This window comes from Aricia agestis, chromosome 22 (genome assembly GCF_905147365.1).
Source record: "Aricia agestis chromosome 22, ilAriAges1.1, whole genome shotgun sequence".
In the NCBI taxonomy this organism is placed as follows: Eukaryota; Metazoa; Arthropoda; class Insecta; order Lepidoptera; family Lycaenidae; genus Aricia; species Aricia agestis.
In genome coordinates, this window is record NC_056427.1 from 407,029 (window position 1) to 431,286 (window position 24,258).

The following is a 24,258-nucleotide window of genomic DNA, read 5'->3' on the forward strand; positions in this document are numbered from 1 at the left end:
AGAACCAACGATGACAAAACACGGAAAACATAACGATAGACGACCTCTGTGGCTCAGTTGGTGGGCTGTTGGTAGCTCAAGCCGGGGGTCGCGGGTTCGAATCCCGCCGACGGAACAAAAAGTTTTCAATGTTCCTGGGTCATGGATGTGTATTAAATATGTGTATCATAATTCATAATATAATAAAAATCTTAAATAGTACATATTATATGTATAGTATAATATAAAAGTATTAAATATATTTCCGTTGTCTGGTACCCGTAACACAAGTCCTTCAGGTACTCAGCAGTCAGCACGGGGCCAGACTGACGTGGTGTGAAGCGTCCTAACTCCTATTATACTACAAATATATCACTGTGCTACAATCCATACTAATATTATAAATGCGAAAGTGTGTCTGTCTGTCTGTTACCTCTTTACGCCTGTGGCTGAACTGATTATGATGTGGTATGGAGGATACTTTTTATCCCGGAAAAATGTACAGCACACGCGCGATCATAAACGAATTTTGGCGCAACGGAGTTGCAGGCGTCATCTAGTATCATAGAAATCGGTTCCGCCGTAACAGATAGACGGACAGACAGAGAGACACACTTTCTTATAATAATTTTAGCTTGCTTTATAACGCCGCGCTCGTGCGACCGCCTGCGCCATGCCCGTATGCGCAGTGCGCGCGCGCTGCCATTGTAATTTGTACTGTGTATAGCGATGCACGATGATCTCATGCGTCATTGGAGGCCAGTAGAGGATAGTGTGGCCTATGTCCACCGCTGGTTGTAGAGGATAGTGTGGCCTATATCTACCGTTGGTTGTAGAGGATGTGGCCTATATGTCCACCACTGGTTTTAGCGCATAATGTAAAATATATCTACCCGGTAGATTCTACCGCAAGTTGTAGAGGATAATGTGGCCTATGTCCACCGCTGGCTATAGCCACAGAATAGATAATAGTACAAGTACTATAGCGGGAAATGTGGCCTATGTACACCGCTGGAAAAACAGAAGATTTTGTAACTGATGTTGTAACTGATAATGTGGCCTATGTCCATTGCTGTCTGTAGCGGGTAATGTGGCCTATGTCCACCTCTAGTTATGTCCACCATTTAACCACGGAAGAAGGATACTAGCAGTAAAACTATGAGCAGCTACATATTTCACAAAGAATACTTTAACATAAGTAGAGAAATATTATATTTGATTCCTCGATGATTCCTCGCCTCTTAAGTTGTCCAAAATTTTGTGAATCCAAAGTTACTAGTGCTAATGATTTCGATCGCCATTACAAAAATTACGTGTCGCACTCGGTGACTGCCACGGTAAAGCTATTGCATAGCATTTTTATCAACTTATGAAATAATTCTTCGCATACGTCTATTTTTTTTATGAAATAAGGGGGCAAACGAGCAAACGGGTCGCCTGATGGAAAGCAACTACCGTCGCCCTTAGACACTCGCAACATCAGAAGAGCTGCAGGTGCTTTGCCGGCTTTTTAAGATACGCTCTTTTCTTGAAGGTTTGCAGGTCGTATAGGTCCGGAAATACTGCCGGTGACAGTTTGTTCTAGAGTTTTACAGAGTTCCAGTCGCACGCACACAAACACCGTGTCGAACTCTGGTCTCTGACACCGCCGCACTCTGTGGGTGTTAGGTTTATTCTCGTTACGGAATTTCTTGATTCGGTCGCCGCCAAACGACATTTTTGACAGTTCTCCTTCACCAGCAGCGCCCACGTTCATTTATCACCAGCTGTCATCTGTCAATTTCTCCGGTCAAAGTTAAAGTTAAATTTAGCCTGAACTATAACCATAACTTTAACTTTAGCCACGCCTCTGGTGCAACCCAACCTAAAAGTTGTGATCATGATGATTACTCAAGTCTCCAGTCGCAGACGCGTAACAAAAACCCCGTCCCTGAGTCATCATGACGTATGACGTCACGACTCACGGTGATGTTATGTCATTGACCTCTCCGGACAGGGGACGAAGGGACGAGGAACAGGGGACAGTCAGCTGATTGTATCTGCAGATATAGTGCTGCTTGGTAGGCTTCGGCGCGCCCAAATTCGTTTTGGACGAGGGAATGGTACATTTTTCTTTATAATATGTGCATAAATTTCATTGAAATTGAATCGGCCTTCCGCGCTTTCGTATTTAAAAGCTAGAAAGGGCAGACAGCCAAATTCATAAATGTTTTGTCTTAGTACGGTCTAGTCAGGTAAAGATTTAAAATACTGAGGGTTTCAGAAGTATATCCAAAAAGAGATATTATGCAAGATTTATACTATTATAATTAATGAAATTTCGTTCCTCGTTCGATCCAGTCTTTTTTTTTATGAAATAAGCGGGCAAACGAGCAAACGGGTCACCTGATGGAAAGCAACTTCCGTCGCCCATGGACACTCGCAGCATCAGAAGAGCTGCTGGTGCGTTGCCGGCCTTTTAAGAGGGAATAGGATAATAGGGGAGGGTAGGGATGGGAAGGGAAGGGAAAAGGGGAGGATAGGGAAGGAAATTGGGCCTCCGGTAAACTCACTCACTCGGCGAAACACAGCGCAAGCACTGTTTCACGCCGGTTTTCTGTGAGAACGTGGTATTTCTCCGGTCGAGCCGGTCCATTCGTGCCGAAGCATGGCTCTCCCACGTACAAGTCTGGATCCTATCGAAAAGCAAAGTAATAGTCTCATAATATCCTCAAACGACAAATTTTTGAATAGATATTAACGTGTTTAACATTTTGACATTTTTTGAGAATACAATCTTGCAGAATCATACCGAATCACATCAAAGTTAAATTAAAATAAGTGGGAGAGCCATGCTTCGGCACGAACGGGCCGGCTCGACCGGAGAAATATCACGTTCTCACAGAAAACCGGCGTGAAACAGCGCTAGCTAAATCATACCGAATCACATCAAAGTTAAATTAAAATACGTGGGAGAGCCATGCTTCGGCACGAATGGGCCGGCTCGACCGGAGAAATACCACGTTCTCACAGAAAACCGGCGTGAAACAGCGCTAGCTAAATCATACCGAATCACATCAAAGTTAAATTAAAATACGTGGGAGAGCCATGCTTCGGCACGAATGGGCCGGCTCGACCGGAGAAATACCACGTTCTCACAGAAAACCGGCGTGAAACAGCGCTAGCGCTGTGTTTCGCCGAGTGAGTGAGTTTACCGGAGGCCCAATCCCCTACCCTATTCCCTTCCCTACCTTCCCCTATTCCCTTCCCTTCCCTACCCTCCCCTATTAGCCTATTCCCTCTTAAAAGGCCGGCAACGCACTTGCAGCTCTTCTGATGCTGGGAGTGTCCATGGGCAACGGAAGTTGCTTTCCATCAGGTGACCCGTTTGCTCGTTTGCCCCCTTATTTCATAAAAAAAAATTGGATTAAAATAGCAAGTAACAACATCTTTAACAAGTAACAACGCGGGAGCTAAAACGACCTACATTAAAGACAGTAAAACTACTAAACACATGTTTTATACACTGACACATTTAAAACAAAGCTTCATCAAAATGGGTCTAACCAAAAATATTTTAAGTAGATCAATCAATACTCATTACTCAACATACTCAAACGCACATGCAAGCCACATAATAAAGCAGATAATATTATGCTCCTATGTATAAGAAAGAGATGGCATTATTAGACAAACAATTTTTATCAAAACTGACCTACTACATAAAAGCCAGTAGCAACGCACCTGCAAGTCACCTCGTATAGCAGATGCCTCACTTACAATCAGGTGCTGTAAAGCTCATTTCCTTCTATTATCCGCCAAATTAGCAGTACGCATTGTATACCAGGGACACATAAAGTATAAGGAAGTATCACTATTGTATAAATGAGTACCATACATAGGACAATGAAAAAATATAACGAGAGGGACATAGACAAAATGTTTGACTCGATACAATAAATACATAAATGTATAGAAAGCGCAAAACTTTAAGATTGCTTCGGGCGGGCTCCAAAATACTAAAAATTCCTCTTAAATGTATTTTTGAGCGATCTTAAACTTGTGAGTTGTGCGCGAGTCGCGACCTATAAGTCTTGTTTGTCACAACTCAAAATATAATGATATCACACTAGATGGCGCCCGCAACCCTTATATTCGTTCAATATCGCGTGAGAACCGTACATTTTTCCGGGACAAAAAGTATTATATGTCCTTTCCCGGCACTCAAAGCATCTCATACCTCAGCTAAATCTTATCTTAGCGGTTTCGGCGTGAAGGGGCAACAGACAGACAGACAGACTTTCGCATTTCACATATGGATTTGGTAGTGACTAGTGATGAATCAGCCGTATTTATGTGCGACGCGTGTGGCGATGACAATGTTATGTAAAGTTATTTTTGAACGAGCCGTCTCATCACCTGATGTACTGGCATCGTCGGTGGCCGGCTTGATTGAGACTAAAGTCAGCTGGAGCTATTTTATAGTGCCCTAGTGTGTGTGCATTATACAAGGACATTATATTCCTTTGCAATCGTTAGGCTAACCCGGTGTGACAGACAAACTGACACGACTAGCGAGTTATTAGACTAGGCCAATTTTATACTAATTTGAATTTTTTTAAAATATGCAAATAAAATAATTGTCTGTTTGTTTGTTGTTACTACTTCACGGTTAAACAGCTAAACCGATTTTGATGGAAATACAAGTCATAGAAAAGGACAGTACTTTTGTCCCGGAAAAATGTACGGTTACCGCGCTAAAAACAAAATTTAGGCAACATGTAAAGTATCAGGTTTCCAATGCCCGTTTATTAAGGAAAAAAACATTTCAACTACCAGGAACACATGACCTTACAGAAGTAATGTCCTAGGGTTCAAGATCATTAACACTGACCTCAAGATAGAAGGGGTCAACGAACTTTTATCTACTTAGTACTTTACTCAGTAGAAGACTAGATAGACATTGTGTCTCTACGAATAGCGGCCAAGTGCGAGTCGGACCTTTAAAAATAGCAAAAAATGCATTAGGAGAATGCAAGTGGAACTGAAAATGTAAAAGAAACAGGGATACCTAAGTTAAAAGAGAGGGCGAAATTACTTACTTTCCTACGCCGCGCCGTGCCGGCCTACTCCTCCGTCTTACGAATTTTAGATCAGATCACGTGCCCTAACGCTAGGGCACCCCAAAAACACCCACGCCGCGCCGCCAAAGAAATTTTTACTTCAAAAGTCATTTCTTTTTTATGAACGCTTTGAGCATAGTCATGCTGTTTCTAAACTGCTGAGTGCTGTAGAAATTATCGAATACAATTTGACTAAGTGCCCAGGACATCGGCGTCATATATAGAACTAGTAACTATGTCAAACATATGACACTATGTCAATAGGAAAGACCTATTTTACATGGCGAAAATCATTTTGACATACTAGGCGGGGTTTTGCTAAAATTGGCTTGGCGTGTGAACTAAATTTTTGGCTAATTTCATGTAGCTGATTGCTAATTATTAGTATTAAGTACATACTAGCTGTTTGACCGAGCTTTGCTCGGTATCCGATGAAAATGACATTTTATAGAAATGATTCCTAGCTAGATCGATTTATCGCCCCCGAAACCCCAGGTATATACTAAATTTCATGAAAATCGTCGGAGCCGATTCCGAGATTTCAATTATATATATACAACAATTGCTCGTTTAAAGATATAAGATAATATTCTTTTAAGCCTTAATCTATACTAACATAATATCTGTGAATGAGTCTGTCTTTCTTGTTCCAGCATACACCATAGTTTTTACAGAAGAATACATGTGACAGACAGTTGTCCCTAATATCTGTCAGTTATTTTCGCATTACATTCCAAATTTCATTAAAATCGGTTCAGGGGTTTAAGCATGAAGAGCCTTAGATTAGGTAACTATCAGATTTTAAGCTCAATAGCTTAAAATATATAGCTTTTATCGCAGGCTTAGAGCGCGGCGACCGAATCAAGCTATTCCGTAACGAAAAAACCTAACACATCCTACTGCGGCGTTGCCAGACATCGGCACGGTGTTTGTGTGCGTGCGACAGTGCGACAGACGCATACGAATTTCAATTGCGTTGATAAAAAACGCTATGCAATACCTTTACCGCGGCAGTCCCCGAGTGCCACACGTATTTCTAACCGGAAATATTACAACACAACCAACTCATACTATCATTGTGCAGCCGTCGTGTTATAATATCAATCACGTCGGCGCAAGGCCAGGTTCTGTGCTAGTGATGTAACGAATGTTGGATTTTTCACATTCGCGAACGCGAATGCGATTGCGAATATTTATCTTCAACATTCGCGAATGCGAATGCGAATATTTTAAAATTTCAAAAAAAGCGCGCGTAAAATGTTCGACAGGTTTGACGTTTCGTGTTGGCCATCTTTAAATTGAACATAGCCGAACCGATATTGCTTATAATCTGTCAAGAAAGTGAAGAAATTAAAAAGTGGCAACATCGTAGTGTCACCCCTTTTTTCTTAGATTGATTTGAAAGGGAAGACACTACGATGTTGCCACTTTTTAATTTCTTCACTTTCTTGACAGACTATTATTGAATGAATTTAGTCACAGAAAGTTCATTCTAAAAGTTTTATTTTGTTTTGAGGTTAGTTTTATGTTTTATGTTTCAAGTAATTGTTTAGTTTTTTAGTAAATAGAAATTGTAAACTTTATTTAAAAATGATAGTAAAGTAATAATATACTACTAAATGAATGCAAACCTTACATAGTATACCAACAAGGCTGATTAATGTTAGATTTGATAAGATCTCTGAAGTTATTTTTTCATAAATCACTAATGAGGCTTTAAATAAGAATGTAGAAGTATGATTTAATAAAAAATCTAAGTGTTATCTATTGTATTATTATATTATTTCAAATGCATACATATAATAATTTTCTTTTTGATTATTAAAGCATTCGCTAAATATTCGCATAATTTTTGCGAATGCGAATCCGTTACATCACTATTCTGTGCCCGGACTGCCCGGAAAAGTTTCTGACGTTTTGGCACGCAGACAGACATACAAGGTGATGGATTTATCATTTATCATTGCTGATGATAAAAATGTATTTATCTAATATTATAAACGCTGAAGTGTCCGTCTATTTGTAGTAAATAATACCTCTAATTACGCTAAAATCGTGAAGCGATTTTAATGAAATTTGACAGGGAGACACTTTACGTCCCGAGATAATTGATATAAGGTAGTCCCAGAGCTCTAAAAAATTAAACTATTGACTCAAATAGTTGATGATATTTGAAACAAAAGTTTTATTTTCTGACCTTCTAGATTACAGGTCAGCCATTCTCAAAGTGTGGAGCCCTGGGGCGGCGCAAAGGCCTTGTAGGCTGTAGTAAGCTCCGCTAGATACATAAATTGTTTATACAAATGTTATCAGACACCAACATGGCGACAATTCATTCAAAGACAAAACTTTCTTTTTTGGGGTCCGTCAAATTTTCACTTCTTAAAAGGGTTCCGCAGTCCGCTACCAAGAAAGTTTGAGAACCACACATTGGAATTTGGAACTTTGTACCCAAGTAGGTACAGCGAAGTAAGTAGGTACTAAAACTTTACTGTTATCGCAAAAAAACTGAAAATTGAAAAATCCAAAGCGTATTTAAAGAAATTAATGTGACCTCTTACACAAGGTGTAACAAAACTTTATACGAGGGAGAGCCATGCTTCGGCACGAATGGGTCGGCACGACCGGAGATATACCACGTTCTCACAGAAAACCGGCGTGAAACAACGCTTGCGCTGTGTTTCGCCGAGTGAGTGAGTTTACGGAGGCCCAATTCCCTTCCCTATCCTCCCCTATACCCTTCCCATCCCTACCCACCCCTATTATACTATTCCCTCTTTAAAGGCCGGCAACGCACCTGTAGCTCTTCTGATATTGCGAGTGTCCATGGGCGACAGAAGTTGCTTTCCATCAGGTGACCCGTTTGCTCGTTTGCCCCCTTATTTCATAAAAAAAGTCCCAAAAAATGTACGGTTCCGGCGCGCTAATAGAGTTTCTAGACGATTTCAAAAAAGAGAATCGAACTAGCCGGAGTATTTCACAGAACTAACTGGCCACTTTAAACAATCGTGTACAAACAGAGGGACAGGAAAACCTGAATTCTCGGTATCGACAAGGTTGGAATATTAATAACGTCAATGGGCGTTAGAAATCACCTGATGACTTAATGCAACAGCTGTTTAGAGTTTAGAGTTGACATTGCAACATTAGAACAACAGCTCCGCCCGCGTTAAAGCAGTACGCTGCGGGAATCGTGCATTCTGCCTTGGTAAGTTATGTAACTTTAATATTATAAAGCAGAATAAAAAAAATTTATAAAGCTAATCTCAGGAACTACAGGTCCCATTTGAAAAATTCTTTCAGTGTTAGATAGCCAATTTATCGAGGAAGGCTATAGGCTATATTTTATTATACTAAGACAAATAGGAGCAAAGAAATAGAGGAAAATGTGGAAAAAACGGGGGAAATCATTTGAAAGGGACGACGAACTACTGGAGCAATTTTTCTGTTATTTGGCACAAATAAGATGTACCACGTGTAGGCTATTTTTCGTGGACTAATTTGTCTGTGAAATATCTAATTTACGCGGGCGAAGCCGCGCGGAACGTCTAGTAAATTATATTAATCAATGTCACAGCAGAGTAGATATATTATTTATATACAGTAGACCACGGTAAAGGTCATAGACGTTTTTTGTGGAAAAATGTACGATTAAGAATTTCAAGCTGCATAAGTCGTCAAGTAATAAACAAAGACAAAAGAACTTGAGATAAACAAAACTACCAAAAAACCAGAATCAAACCTACTAACCATCTGTATAGCACATCTGCTTTACAGATGTACCACATTTTAGCAATTTCAAACCTTAATATCATAATAATAAGAACCCAGATGTACAGCAATCTATAGGTTATCAATTTTGGGCTTTATTAGTATCTGAAACAAGATCGAAATGTGATCTTTCGGCTACAAGGTGATCCAAAGGTCTGTTGAGGCCAGACTGGGTATGAGGCCATCATCCATAGTCACCATACTAATTTTATACATGCCAAAGTGTGTCTGTCTGTCTTATTACTTAAATAAAGGGGTGTATACTGTATGTGTTTATGACATAGAGTTCACTGTGAAAGTAGCAACTAACAGCGCTTCAATTTTTTTTGCTGATTTGTATGGACGAGCGTCATGCATATTCCCATACAAAAGTACTCTTTCAGCGCTACTACTTTTACAGAGAACTCTAGGTACACAACATTTAAACCACAGAACTTATATTTTAGACGCAATTTGCTATAACTTTAAATACATTATGCAGTTTAGATATTATGGAGTCCTGAGAAAAGATTTTTCATACAAAGGCACCGCTCGCGGCTTGTATGTGTGCGCCATAGTACGTGTGCGTCGCCACGTACGGCACACAACAAAATCTCGGCGGTACCAGCCTAAAAAACTGGCCGAGATTTTGTTGTGTGCCGTACGTGATACTATGACGCACACATACAAGCCGCGCGCGGTGCCTTTATATGAAGATAACTTACTTCCCCTCCTTTTACTATGATTTAGATTTTATTCCCGAAAAATGTACGGTTCCCGTGCTGCAAACGATTTTCCTGGACCTGTTACAACAAAGCACCATGCGCCGTACATATTTTCTAGATAACAAGGTGGACTATATTTATATCTAGACTCAAAATAAACGAAATATCGTCATTAGTGCATCAGGATAATTTTAACATCTGGGCACTCAGACAATTTGCATTCGATAATTTCGACAGTGAAACCAGAAAAATGTAAATAGGATTTGGCATAAATCGTCGTTAAGTGACATCAGACATGTTGTGGACTATCTATCAAATCACAATTTTTTTTCCTAACTTCGCCGTCTTAAATAAAGAGTACAATTTGACTAAATACCCTGATTATAAATAGGAAATGAATCAATATTGTTTTAAGGCAGAATCTTACATAGTACCTATAGAACTTAGCATAGCATCGGATTTCTATAGCATTTAAATTATAAAATATACCAAGATTTAACAAAAAAAAATCAAGAAAAAGAAGATAAATCCTTACCTTTATTACTGAACAGCCAAGAGTTCTGCTTAGCAGCGTCAGGATTCTTCTTCTTGGCAATAGGACTGGGTTCCACAAAGCTAGCCTGTCTACTTCTCCCAGTAGACTTCACACTCTTCTTCTTTCCCTTCTTTAGGGTCCCACTGTGGGACTTCCTCAGGGTATTCACTCTTACACTCTGCGACTTCCCTCGCACCTTGCTCTTACTTCGAGAAGTTTGCCTGCTCAATCTTCTTCTGTGCTCAATTTTGGGCGCTGGAATTTCTTCGTCTGAGTCTGTTTCTACAGGCGGAGGCGCAGGCAGGCAGACTTCTGCGTACCTCTTTTCTTCCTCTAGAAAGAACTTGGTTCTGCTTAAAATCTCGTTGGTATTAACCAACCCATCTACCACTTCGACCACCGCTTCCACTGCCTTCATTGAAGTAGGAGTCTTTTTCCTTCTGAGGAAATTCAACGCGCTTACCGATGAACCTTTGCTGGTCTTTCGTTTAGGCGCGTCTTCCTTCTTCTTAATATCTGTTTTTCCATCCTCCTCACTCCAAAGACTCTCTCTGGACTTCTTATCATTTTTATGCTCGAATAGCTCATCGCCAAGGTTTTTAACGATTTCGAATGGATGCGAAAGCGACATGGTCTTGCGGTGGCCCTTCTTCAGTTTTGGATAATCTGCTTCTTCGTCTGTGATTGCCAGTTTTAGGGATTCTTTGCTGATGGTAGGTGTTTTGCCCAGTCTTGGTAGGGCATCGTCGCTAGCAGATATAGCGTCGCTGTGGCCGTCAGCTGACTCATACAACGATTCGTCGCTTTCATCTCGCCGCTCTAGGAATTAAGTTTTATTGGTCAATTGGTAGAATTAGTATCTACCAGGCGAAGTATCAAAGCATGTATTTCTATTATTGTTATAAAAGCTATGGTATAAATTGTTTTAAAATTTTAATAGAATAAGTACTTCGTTACACATATTATGTCTTAAATTCTCAAGACAATTTTGAGTATAAGTTGCAGTTATGAAATCTAAAGTTAATCCTGTTAAGTTAATCCGGTTAAATATTATGTCATCTCTATCACTCCCATGTTTCGTTCTAGGATTATGATAGAGATAACAATATGTTTAACCCAGGATTACTTCCAACCTACATAAGTGCAAGTTGCCCTAGATGACAAAATTATCTCTCAATTCTCATGCTATCCTTATCTAGCAACGTACAATTCAAAACGCCCCTAACTTTTAGGGCATGTTTCACCACTTCCTAATAAGTGCCGAATAGGCTATTCACCACTTAACTTGACAGATCAAGACGTATGGAGAATCTGTCAAAAAGCTGCGAATAGCCTATTCGGCACTTTATCAGAAAGTGATTTAATATTAATTTAACTAACTTCTAATTGTACGTCCCGACTCCCGGAGACACCATTCATTTTATTCTAGAAATCGCACAGAAATACTAGGATCTCATAAGCGTATAAGAAGTTGTACAATGATAATTAAAAGATTGACGCGCAATTAAAGTTTTCCATCATCAATATGTATGTTTGTTCTTGTATGGTTAATCGTATGTTTTACCACGATCCATACTAATATTATAAAAGCAAAAGTCTCTCTGTATGTTCCTTTTTCATGTCTTCGCTGAATTCTTAGATGGTCTGGACTTTTGAGTCTCGGGAAGGGATGAATTATATGATATAATTCATCCCTTCCCTTATACCTTATTGTTACTTAGAGAATACGACATAAAATTATGGCAGAATGCCCCATTAGGATAAAATTAGTTTCATATATATGAAATTATATTATATATATATATATATTTCATTCTATGAATATTCATAGAATCAGAAATCGATTTTTCCGCGATATAATTTATATCGCGGAAAAATCGATTTCTGCGGACTAAACTAATTTTATCCTAATGGGGCATTCTGCCATAATTTTATGTCGTATTCTCTAAGTAACAATATGAAAATATTTTCTTTTTCACCAACTTTCTCACTAGAAAGTATTATTTTAACATTGCATTGTATTCAAATTTGTACTAATTAGTAAAACAACTGATGAGAAGATGAATTTGGTAGATAACACTGTATTCCTAGGTTTTACACTTGATAGTAAATTACAGTGGGCTCCTCACATTGCTAATCTAGCAGGTAGGCTCAGTTCTGCAGCATATGCAGTCAGAAAAATTAGAGAAATTTCTGACGAAGACACGGCACAATTAGTATATTTTAGTTATTTTCATAGTAGGATGTCATATGGAATCCTTTTATGGGGAAACGCTGCCGACATTAATACAATATTTGTGCTGCAGAAGCGAGCCATACGTTCTATTTATAAAATGTCTGCTTTAGAATCTCTGAGAGATAAATTTAAAGAAATTGGTATTCTCACTGCTCAATACATTTTGGATAATGTAATATAATATGTTAGAAAAAATATAAATAAATTTAAAGTTAAAAGTGACATTCACTGTAGAAATACTAGAAATAAGCACAAGCTGGACATGCCAGTGATCAGACTTAGTAAAGTCAGTAAATCTTTTAAAGGTCAATGTATACGCCTTTACAATAAAATCCCAGAAATCGTTCAAAATCTTTCCATTAATAAATTTAAAAAAGTAGTCAAAGAGCGTTTGTGTGCCAAAGCTTATTATAAGGGTCAATGATTTCATAAAAGATGGCACATCTTGGGAGTAGGATGGCTTCTTGAAAGGCTACTTCTACATTATTATATTATGACTTACAATTATGTATGTTGACATTGTATATAATATTAAGTTACAAAATTGTAAACTTTATTTTAAAAGAACAATTTTCTCTCACTTTTTTGGTAAAAAGTGGAACCCGTGCGAGTTTCTTACGCCGGTTCTTCTCGCCGGGGTAGTTCCCGAACCGGTGGTAGGCATCAGGTAGACATTTTGAAAAAATTTGATTCAAATTTACTCAGAAATAAAACATTTTTCAACTACTAGATTGTCACTCAAGTTTAAAGTCAGACATTAGTGCTAATGCCAAAATGGCAACTAGAATTGAAAAATAGCCATTTGAAATTGAAGAAGCAGTAAGGCACAAAACCTCAAAAATTACAAAATATGTACAAAATTTTGTGGCTCGTGGTTTGGAGTTTGGACTATAAGTAAATAACAATTTAAATATCACATAAATTATTTTTATTTAAGTAATAACTCAAACGTATCAATAATTATTATAGTCCACACTAAATTTCATCAAAATCGGTTAAGCGGCTTATGCGTGAAAATTTTTTGTGGTTCTATTCACAATACAATGCTGTCAATTTAAATAATCATACTAATTATTTAATCAATTTACGTCTATCTGAATCAATTAATGTACTAGGAAGTAGGAATACATAACTACATAGGAGTAGGCCATGACGCTCAGTCTAATATTACATTGGGGGTGCGTGACAGACAGGGGATGACACGGCAAGTTCGATAGGTCGATGACCTTGGTCATCATCATCATATTATTATGACTGGTCGGTAGAGTAAATACTAATCCATACTGATATTATAAATGGAAAAGTATGTTTGTAACCTTATGCTGAAACCGATTTTGATAGTCGTAGATATTATGGGACCTTGTCTATCTGTTACCTCATACTTAATCTTAAACTGCTGAGCTTATTTTGATGAAATTCTACTGCGCTACTCTAAATTCCAACAAAAGACATGAGACAGTTTTCATCCCGGAAAAATGTACGGTTACCGCTCGATAACCAAATTTCGGTCAACATCCATATTCCATACTAATATTATAAATTGCGAAAGGGTCTGTGACCTGTCTGTTACCTCTTCACGCCTAAACCGCTAAAACTATTTTGATGAAATTCTGAGTAGAGCTGCTCTTCCAACAATATGAGACAGTTTGTCGCGAAAAAATGTACGGTTCCCGCCCGATTACACCAAACTTAGATCAACATCTCGTACAAAATTGCGCTAAAAATAGCCAAAATATTGATTAATTAATAAAATATTTACCAGGGTAACAGAGGGGTCAAGGAACTCTTCATCAATTTATGAGGGGCGCATAAAACTGCAGGTAGATTATGCTTTTAATGTAATTTGTATGTAAGCATTGCTTGGGGTGACATTAATTTTACTATAGGGAAACGAGCTTCAGGTTTACCTAGTGGTACGCGAAATATCTTTAGAAGAAACAGTACCAGAGGAGATCATCGCTATAGGAAAACGAGGTTACGGTACACCTGATGGTACGCAAAGTATTATTAATACCAAAGGATATGCAAGAAGCAAGAGGCTTGCTAATTTATTTTTTTCTTTAATCACATCTACATTAAAACATGTACGAGTACAACTTTAGTTATCACTTATCAGACGCCGTTGTATTTCTGGGCTAACCTATTCGCGCCAAGCACGATTAAAAATTTGAATGTAAAAATTGACAACAACAAACTTGATAATGATATTATTATGATGATGATGATGTCAACAAAAGTGTTGTAACAACAACTTACAACAGTAAGCACATTCCAAAGAATGTTATCAGGTGATAAGCGCTTACTTAACTCTGGTTTAACTTGGCGTTATCTGAGGTTTAAATTTATAGTTTAAAAAACTCAAGTGTAAGATTAAAGAAACTTAACAATTTTAAATCTTAAGATTAAACCTGTATTTATGTAAAACTAGATGATCGCAAACTCCGTCGCGCCAATATTCGTTTATCACGCGAAAACCGTACATTTTCCGGGACAAAAAGTATCTTTAAATGTCCTTTGCCAGAACTCAAAGTATTTCCATATCTTTCAGCAAAATCGCTACAACGGTTTGGGCGTGAAGAGGTAACAGATAGACAGACACACTTTCGGATTTATAATATGAGTAAAGTATGGATATATGGATGTATTTAAGTATGTTAAAATAATAATAATTGAGGTACAGATAAAAGAATTTTAGAAATAACACAATGAATACCAAAACTAAAGACCGATTCTAATTCTATAAGTTATGGTTTTTGTATTGTAAAGCAAGAACAAAGAAATATACTAGTACATTGTTAAAACGAATTAGGTATGTACATGCTAAAAATACCGTACATAAAATTTTATCTATATATTTCTTCAACCATACTAAAATTATAGACGGCAGACGCAAAAGTATGTCTGACACAACCAAAGAGACTGTACGTCTGTTACCTCGGGCTAAAACCGCTAAACCGATTTTTATGAAATGAAATTCGAATATTAGCTTTTTGAGTCGCACATATTTTATAACTTCACTTCTATTACTATCACCTCTATCTGTATTATGTATTCCTAGTTCCTCAGCATCTCCTAAAACAGTTTTTGAAACAAGTATCACCAAATAGACCTCTTACATTATCTTCATCAACATTGTGTATTCCTAGTACTTCTATATCTCGTGGGACACTTTATGAAACTATCACCACTCCCACGATTTCATTTATTATTATTGTTATGTTTATAACGAGCTAAACATTAGAGATGAACACAAAAACTTCCTTGATTTTAATCTTAATATCATAATGTCCGTCTGTCTCACTCTCTGTTACATTTTCACAATCAAACCGCTGAACCGATTTTGTTGAAATTTGGCATGGAGATTGGAGATACTTTGAGACCCCGGAAAGGACATCTGGATACTTTTTATCCCGAAAAATTGTACGGTTCTCGGGTTAAACAAGTTTCCGCACAACGGAGTTGCAGGCGTCATGTAGTGATCTCATAGGTCTAAAAATATCCACTAACTAGAAACACCAACAGTGGTTAGTATTGTTAAATTAGTCACATTTTGTTACCTAGAATAATGGTCTATTGGTTGAATTTTGTTAAACTTAAAATTAAACTTAGCTTCATTGCCTTGTAAAATTGTAAACTAACTGGTCGCAGTTAAGCATTTGTGCATTAATTATAAATGCACTTCTTGTTCTAGATGATCTAAAGAACATGACTACATGCATAACTCAATACGTAATTTTGTTGTGGGATGATACACAAAATATGCTTAACAGCGTCCAACTAGTACTGAGTCCATGCCAATTTCTTTTTTGTGTCTATAAATCTTTACCAAAATATCGGTTTATCAGGCTTTCAAACATTCAATTTCTCAAAAATTTTACCATTTCTTTCTTCATTTCTAAATTCCTACATAGAAATACTTGCTTAGATACTCGCCAAAACTAATATATTATGTACTTTCGAGTTATTTACCATCATAGTTTCTTCAAAAACATATTAAGTATAAAATTTCTGAAAGTTTTAAGACCGCACTTACAGAGACTTAACCATTACGGCTTACGGCTGGTATAAATAGTCAGTACTCAAGATGCATCTCGGTCTCAAGACACGGTTCAGGCTCTGTGATTGGTTGGCTGTCAAAATTTGGACCAATCGCAGAGCCGAATCGCGTCTTGAGACCGGATCGCATCTTAAGTACTGACTATTTATACCAGCCTTAGTATTAATGAGAAATTTAACAAAACGTTCATATATAATTATTATACATTTATTATACATACAGATTCTATCAAACTCTTCAGTAAATTGATGTTAAGTATCCTTTAAAATGAGGCTTTAAGTGCTGCCGTTAAAACTTTCAGAAAAATGTTTTTAAGTTTCCGAAGAAAGTATGACAGTAAATAACACTTTACTGACGTACTCAGAGACGAATTTACTTTACTGTAATTAAATGGAGATTTTGACATAAGCCCCATACATTGCCTGTCAAACTCTTCATTAAATTTAAGTTTAATCATCATTAAACGTCTCTGAGTACGGCAGTAAAGAGTTGGTAAAGTACATCCAATACATACCCATAGAGACTTTCATATCTAAAATATCAGAATATCTCCTTCTCTCCTTATCACTATCAACTGACGTTTCTCTTTCACTCGACTCTCTAGTCGGCAAAAGGACCTTCTTCTTCCTCAATTTGAGGTCCTTATCTGGGACCTTGGGGTCCCGTTTGAACCACATCATTTTACATGAAATTAGTGAGGCCTTTGACAACACTGATCAGAACTCTTCACTTCTCATGAGACCTTAGTACAAACACTTATTTTCACGCCACTGAATCCTCTTCATATCATGAGATCCTAGTACACTTTAACACTTCACTTTATCATCTTTACAATCACTGCAATCCAAGTATAAAGCTGGACACTGCTAGAAAAAAAAACATTGTAACTTGGCATTTTTGATAGAATTTTCTTAGAAAAAAAAGTACCGCTCCGTTTAAAAACTCAAAGACTATTAAAACGCCCATGAACTCTAAAACTGACTATGTAAATATGAATACTGAATTAGTATGACAAACACGTACATACAACATGCCCGCGCGCAGGCTATAATGCTACTGAGGAAGCAGCGACTTCCGTTGTAGGAGGATATGATAGGATAGATGCTATGTAGGACACAGTTTATGCAATACATACTTGATAAACGCTGAATTAAATAGGACATAGAAGACATTCATGAAAACAATCTCTATTAAATTCTTGTGGGGGTACCACGTTGGCGGAGTACAGTTACTAGGGTTCCATAAAGTTACAGACGTATTTTAGGACATATCACATATCCCGCTTCAATTTCTTCTTGATCTTTTAGCGCAATTCTTCTTCTACTTTTTTAAAAGCGCCTCTTTAGTAAATAGCCAATGAAATAGGCTTTTAAAAAACAAAAGATTTTTTAGGGGTCCGTAGTCAACAAGGAACACTTATAGTTTCGGTCTGTCCGTCCGTCCGTTTTTCGATTTAGATCCGTTTGTGAAATATTAAGTTTTAATTCTTCAAGCCCCATAAGAGCACCGGTGATCGCGACAACAATAGAATACAATAGCATTTCCTGGAAACTGTGATCGAAGTATTAAAGTGGAAAAAATCGTTAGAGTCCAGTGTCCCCCCCTAAGCTAAACGAAAGCTTCTGGAAATGTGAAAAAATTCACGGGAGTAAGAAATATGCTGAATTTAAAAGGGAAACTATCACGGCTAAGAAGACTTCATAAGTTTTTTTAGTAATAGTCGATCAACTAAAAAAATGTATTCGGCGAAGTATAAAGGAACTTTTCGTTCAAATTCTTTTGAACGTACAACTTAATAGCTGATGTTGTTAGTTATAGACTATGGTTATAGTGGACAACATGTTATATAAATGTACACTTGTTGACCATACAAAAATTATCAAAAACTAGCGGTACTACGAAACCCTACATTGCGCGTGGCCCGACACGCACTTGGCCGGTTTTAATAAGTAAAGGTCTTCAAAATAGTTTTAGGTTATAACAATCATAATATATAACATTGAAGCCACATTAGACGGACGAAAATAACTCAATCGATAATTTCCTTGTTAAACCAAAACAAATTAAAAACATATTATAGTAATACAAGTTGACCCGGCAAATTTAGTTTTGTCGTTTACGTTGTGGGAATATTATGCTTAAGAGTTGAAAGCCAAAGGGAGATCTTCCAACCTAGCGAGGAGTCGTCATAATATCAGAATCAGACTTTGTCATGACAACTACTTTCAGAACCTTCAACTTTCAGGCAAATTTCAATAGCCCGACACTTTCTCTCTGACTGTCTCTCTATCTTTCTTTATCTTTATTCCTCTTTCTCTCTCTCTCAGACATAAGAAAGACATGCAGGTCTTGACGGCTTACTTATAATTAATATTCACTTTAGTCATATGGATTGGAAATCAATGACATAATAATATCGTATTTACGTTCTCAGAATAAATCATTAGTACGGAGTATGACACAGACTATTAGTAAGCAAACATCATGGAATAATACAGTTGCGGTCTGAAAATAGACCCTTGGGGTACTCCAAATTTGTTTTGGTCAAAATACTGCACTTGCAGTTCTTGTTCATTGTTAAGTTTTGTGTAAAATGTCTGGTAAGAAAGTGTTCGTGACTTTCTGTCTGTCTGTTACGTCTTCATGCCTTAACAGCTGAACTGATTTTGTTGATATTTGGTATGGATGTACTTTGGAGTCCCGAGAAAGGACATAGGATCATTTTTATCTCGCAAGAACATTCGGTTTATTTATAAAATTATTTTAGAAAATTCTATTTCTCCACGAATTTCTTTAAGATTCTTTGGTTTTATTGATGATCCAACAGCTCTTTTTCAATAACGATTATAGAGGTTATCAGAAGTATGATAACATCTATAATAGTTATTGAAAAAGTGCTGTTGGACGAATTTGTTAAGATTTGTTAACACTAGAGTAACAGCAATCAACTGTAGCAATCAATTATATCGGGATATTTCTGGTACCCTAGTCCCTATCAGAATGTCTTCCCACAAAAAAAAACGCGACAAAACTTTAACCCCGGTCTTCAAGGTACACTTTCATGTCATGTTTTCACTATAATAATATGCTAATATGTCAAAGAAAATAAGCAGGCCTTGCTAAGTACTTAAAATACTAGTGTACTAAATATAATTTGAATCTAAAACTGAATTTTAACCACTTCCTACTACAGTTTAACGGAGAATAAAACTAAATAACCGATGAATCGTAAAGTTTGAAGGAAGGTAAATTATTATTGTTAGTAGTATTCTTAGTAACTACTAGCTGTCCCGGCAAACATTGTTTAGCCATAAAAAAAATCCCTGTTTTCCTGCTTTTCTCTTGAAGTTTTTTCTGATTTTTTTCTATAGACCTCACAGAGCCCCGAGACCTTTCCAACGAATGCAAAACCGTGGAAATCGGTTCGTGCGTTCTGGAGTTATAGCGTCAGGAAGGAAAACCCGACTTATTTTTATATATTAGATTAGTGAATATCGCCGAATCTAAAGTTTTATGAAACATACTTTAGAAAACCAAGAATTTTCTGAACAGATTTTGAATTTTCGTAGACATTTAGTAGAGACGAGAGTAGAGACAAAGCTAAACATTCTTCTAGCTCTTTAAAGTTCGACAGTTTGTGATGATGGATATTCGTTAATCTTTTGAGCAAAATTACTGAACGGACTTTGATATTACATTGGTTTGGAAGTTCTCTATAATTTAGGCTCTGGATTGACTTATTACATTTACGAAATTACTGGCAAACGTAAAAAGATACTAGGGTTTCATAAAGTTACCGAAGTAATTTGCGATTCACAATTCCATTTTCAAAAAACCCAATACGAAAACGAGACTGTACCAATTCTTCTCCTTCTTTTCTTAACAACAACTCCTGAGTAAATTGTCAGTGTATCTTTTAATACCACTATCCATAATCCATTGTATTAACGTCAAAATCCTTTTAACAAGACACTGTTAAGTGGAGGACAGTGTTCTATAAACAATCGAGTTTCCGTAAGATGAGATCATGGAGGTGACATCAGAACAACATCGTACAATGTGAAGAAGCGCGTTATAATCGCCCTATTGATAATAATGCATCTTTTAGCCTTGCTTGTAAAATAATAATATAACACAGGTCAACAAAATCGAAAAAAAAAAATTGTTGCCTGCAAACTAGTAGCGGTTTCTACAAGAGTTTTGTGTGCACGATATATATTTCTAAGAAGTTTTTTTTTCTATTTCATTCCAAAATATCAAAAATCTCGCATTTTAGCCCATTTCAGAATCACATTGCAGATGAAAGTATTTAGTTTTATTAGTTTTGATAAATGTATGCAAGAGAGAGACACTTCTTATAGAGAATGTAACTTGTTTCAATGAGTTATGACTGATTTCCCCAATGTTATGACGGTTTTTAAAATGCTTTACCTAGCTCATACTATGTGGACTAACAATTTTTGTAGAAAATTGAAAAAAGAAAGTTTAGTTTTCAACTCTCATATTTTAATAAAAAAATATAATATGCAATTTAAATTGAGATCTAAATAATATATGTGTATATGTACTAAACATATTTTATCAAAACCCATGAAAATAAATTATTTCAATAGTTGTAAAGTGATTCCGAAATAGACTAAAATTCGAGATTTTTTAAAATTTCGAATGAAATATCTAAAAAACCTGAGCTGATAGAAAGAAAATTTCTTAGAAACATGTGATCAGGGCACAAAGTTCTTACAGAAACAGCTTTTAGTTTTCAGGCAACAAAACTACTGTTGACCAGTGTAATCATTATAAACTATACTGATATTAAGTATAATAATATTATAAAGCTGAAGAGTTAGCTTATTTAATTTTAATAGTTTGTTTGAACGCGCTAATCTCAGGAACTACTGGTCCGATTTGAAAAATTGTTTCAGTGTTAGATAGCTCATTTATTAAGGCTAAAGGCTATATGTATATTATCACCCTAAGTCTAATAGGAGCGAAGAAACAGAGGAAAATGTCACATCACCCTTGTGGGCTAATTTGTCTGTAAAATTTCTAATTTACGCGGGCGAAGCTGCGCGGGACAACTAGTAAACGATAAAGGAGTTTATTTTAACAAAAATACTACCGGTATGAAGCTAATAAAAACCAAAACAAGTAAATTAATCCTTGTCCATTGCATGATGTCATGTTGTAAAAAAATGTAAGTCAATATTGTAAATTGTAATATTATTATCGACACTTTTGACCATGTAAGACTCGCTTGGATGAAGAATGAAGACGTAAAAAACTTTAATGTCATCATCAAGTAAATATTATTACATGCTAAGTATTTTGATATCCATATGCATACTAATATTATAAATGCGAAAGTGTGTCTATCTTTCTGTCTGTCTGTCTGTTACCTCTTCACGCCTAAACCGCTGAACCGATTTTGCTGAAATTTGGTACGAAGATACTTTGAGCCCCGGGAAAGGACAGAGGAGGTTCAGCGTTTCTATTCTTTTGCATTTCTTTAACTGTGGCCATGACCTGTTGATTTATCCGTGGAAATTCAGGTAATAGATTTCAATACACCAGGGAAACATAAACAAGTAGAAGTTAGACGCAATAGTCGATATTCACAAACTACCAGGAGCTCATAATAACCGGAAGCTCCACACGTGCGCCCCAACGGAAGTGCAGTCCGAATTAGCTGCACCGAAATAGCTGTCAGCTGCCGCGGGGCGTAAGGGAAAGAGGATTCGTTATTTCCAAAATCCTTTACCCGACTGAGTCAAAAGAAGGTAATGTTTATTCAATGCATCCTTACTGACATTATAAATGCGAAAGTGTGCCTATCTGCAGGGCTAGCATAACAACAGTAGACATGGGAAAGAATCGACATACTGACGAAATGGCGGATTTCCATTGTCTAACTGTCTATTTGTCTATTTTTCCGTAGAAAGAAACCGTTTCTGTGGTGACCATGCTACGCCTGCTGTTATCTCTTCACGCTTAAAGAGCTGAACCGATTTAGATGTTCTTTCAGTGCATGTAACTTTAAAATATGCAGGCAAAATGTTGCCTTAAAAAATTGTGGTCAAAATGTTGCCACTTGCCAGACTCTTAAATTGCAAAAAGTCGAAAACATAATAGGCACTTTACTATTTTCAAACAAAAATTTATTTCACTGCAATGTTTTCACGCTAGGGCACAGAATACATATTATTAGTTTAGCTAGAGGCATCATCAGTACAGACAGTAAACAAAAAGTTTAGTTCGACGTTTTACGTGGTAGAGCCATGCATCGGCACGAATGGGCCGGCTCGACCGGAGAAATGCCACGGGCTCACAGACAAACGGCGTGAAACAGCGCTTGCGCTGTGTTTCGCCGAGTGAGTGAGTTTACCGGAGGCCCAATTCCCTACCATTCCCTTCCCTTCCTTACCTACCCTACCCTGTAATTCTATTCCCTCTTAAAAGGCCGGTAACGCACCTGCAGCTTATGGACACACGCAGCTTCTGACGCTGCGTGTGTCCATGGGCGACGGAAGTTGCTGTCCATCAGGTGACCCGTTTGCTCGTTTGCACCTTATTTCATAAAAAAACGTTTCTGTCAATATTCTGATATGAGTTATGAAGTGTGAAACATGTGGGATATTGGTCGTATTATTTACTATAGGGCTAGTAACGCCCTCTGCTCCGACCTTAGCGTAACTTCCCTATTCAGTATTGAACATGCAACATGCTAGGCCCACCATAACTTTTCAGTAATCAGTGGTTCTAGTTATCTACGTACCAGGTGTTTTTGGCATTCCTCCAAACATAATGTGTTTACATTTTACAACATAGTATATATTATTTCCTTGTATATCGTACCAAAATATGGTTTTGGTTGAACTTCGAAGAACTGTCAAAAGCCGTGGTGGTATTGGTATTTTTGGGTTGGGTTAAATTTAGGATTATTTTGACGACCTCTGTGGCTCAGTGGTGAGCGCGTCGGTAGCTCAAGCCGGGGGTCGCGGGTTCGAATCCCGCCGACGGAACAAAAAGTTTTCAATGTTCCCGGGTCTGGATGTGTATTAAATATATGTATGATATAATAAAAATCTTAAATATATGTATAGTATAAAAGTATTAAATATATTTCCGTTGTCTGGTACCTGTAACACAAGTCCTTTAGGTACTTAGCACGGGGCCAGACTGACGTGGTGTGAAGCGTCCATAAATATTATTATTATTATTATTATTATTTAGGCCGAATTACATAGATTATTTACGCACTAGAAAGATTTATATCCTCTTCTGGCTGACATTGACACTGTGTGTTAAAAGCCTCTGTCAAATAAAAAAAAGAATAAAAAAAAAATCCTCTTCTACGCCACGCCGGTTGGCTCTCCCTGCGTCTTACGAATTTTCGATTTTGATCAGGTCAAGTTTTCCACTAGTTTCTTTCTCCTCTAGGGGAGAGAGGAGGGTGGGAAATTTTACTTCCTCATCTACGCTGCGCCGGCGTATACTCTCCGTCTTACGAATTTTAAACCAAGTCACGTGTTCCTGACGCAAGTTAAACATTTTTAACCTACCCAAAAAAATATCATTGCAATTAAAGGAGTTTTCAGCTGCATAGCTTTACGAGGGCTTTGAGCGCGGCGACCGAAAAACCCTAACACCCCCTACTCCGACCTCGGCACGGTGTTTGTGTGCGTGCGACTAGACCTATGCAAATTATAATTGCAAAACTTTATAAAAATAAATGTTATCAATAGCTTTACCGCGGCAGTCCCCGAGGGCCACACTTATTTTTGTCCATTTAAAAACTGTCACATATCAGTTTAATAATGATGATTAATAAGACCAAAATAATTGTCTCGCCAATTTCTTTGTTAATATGGCAACCC

At 37.2% G+C, this 24,258-nt stretch overlaps 1 protein-coding gene across 5 annotated transcripts in view; it reads right to left on the reverse strand.

The window, feature by feature from the left end:
• LOC121738191 (rho guanine nucleotide exchange factor 11) overlaps window positions 1-24,258 on the reverse strand; it is a 138,682-nt gene that overhangs the window by 37,688 nt on the left and 76,736 nt on the right. The window lies entirely within an intron of this gene.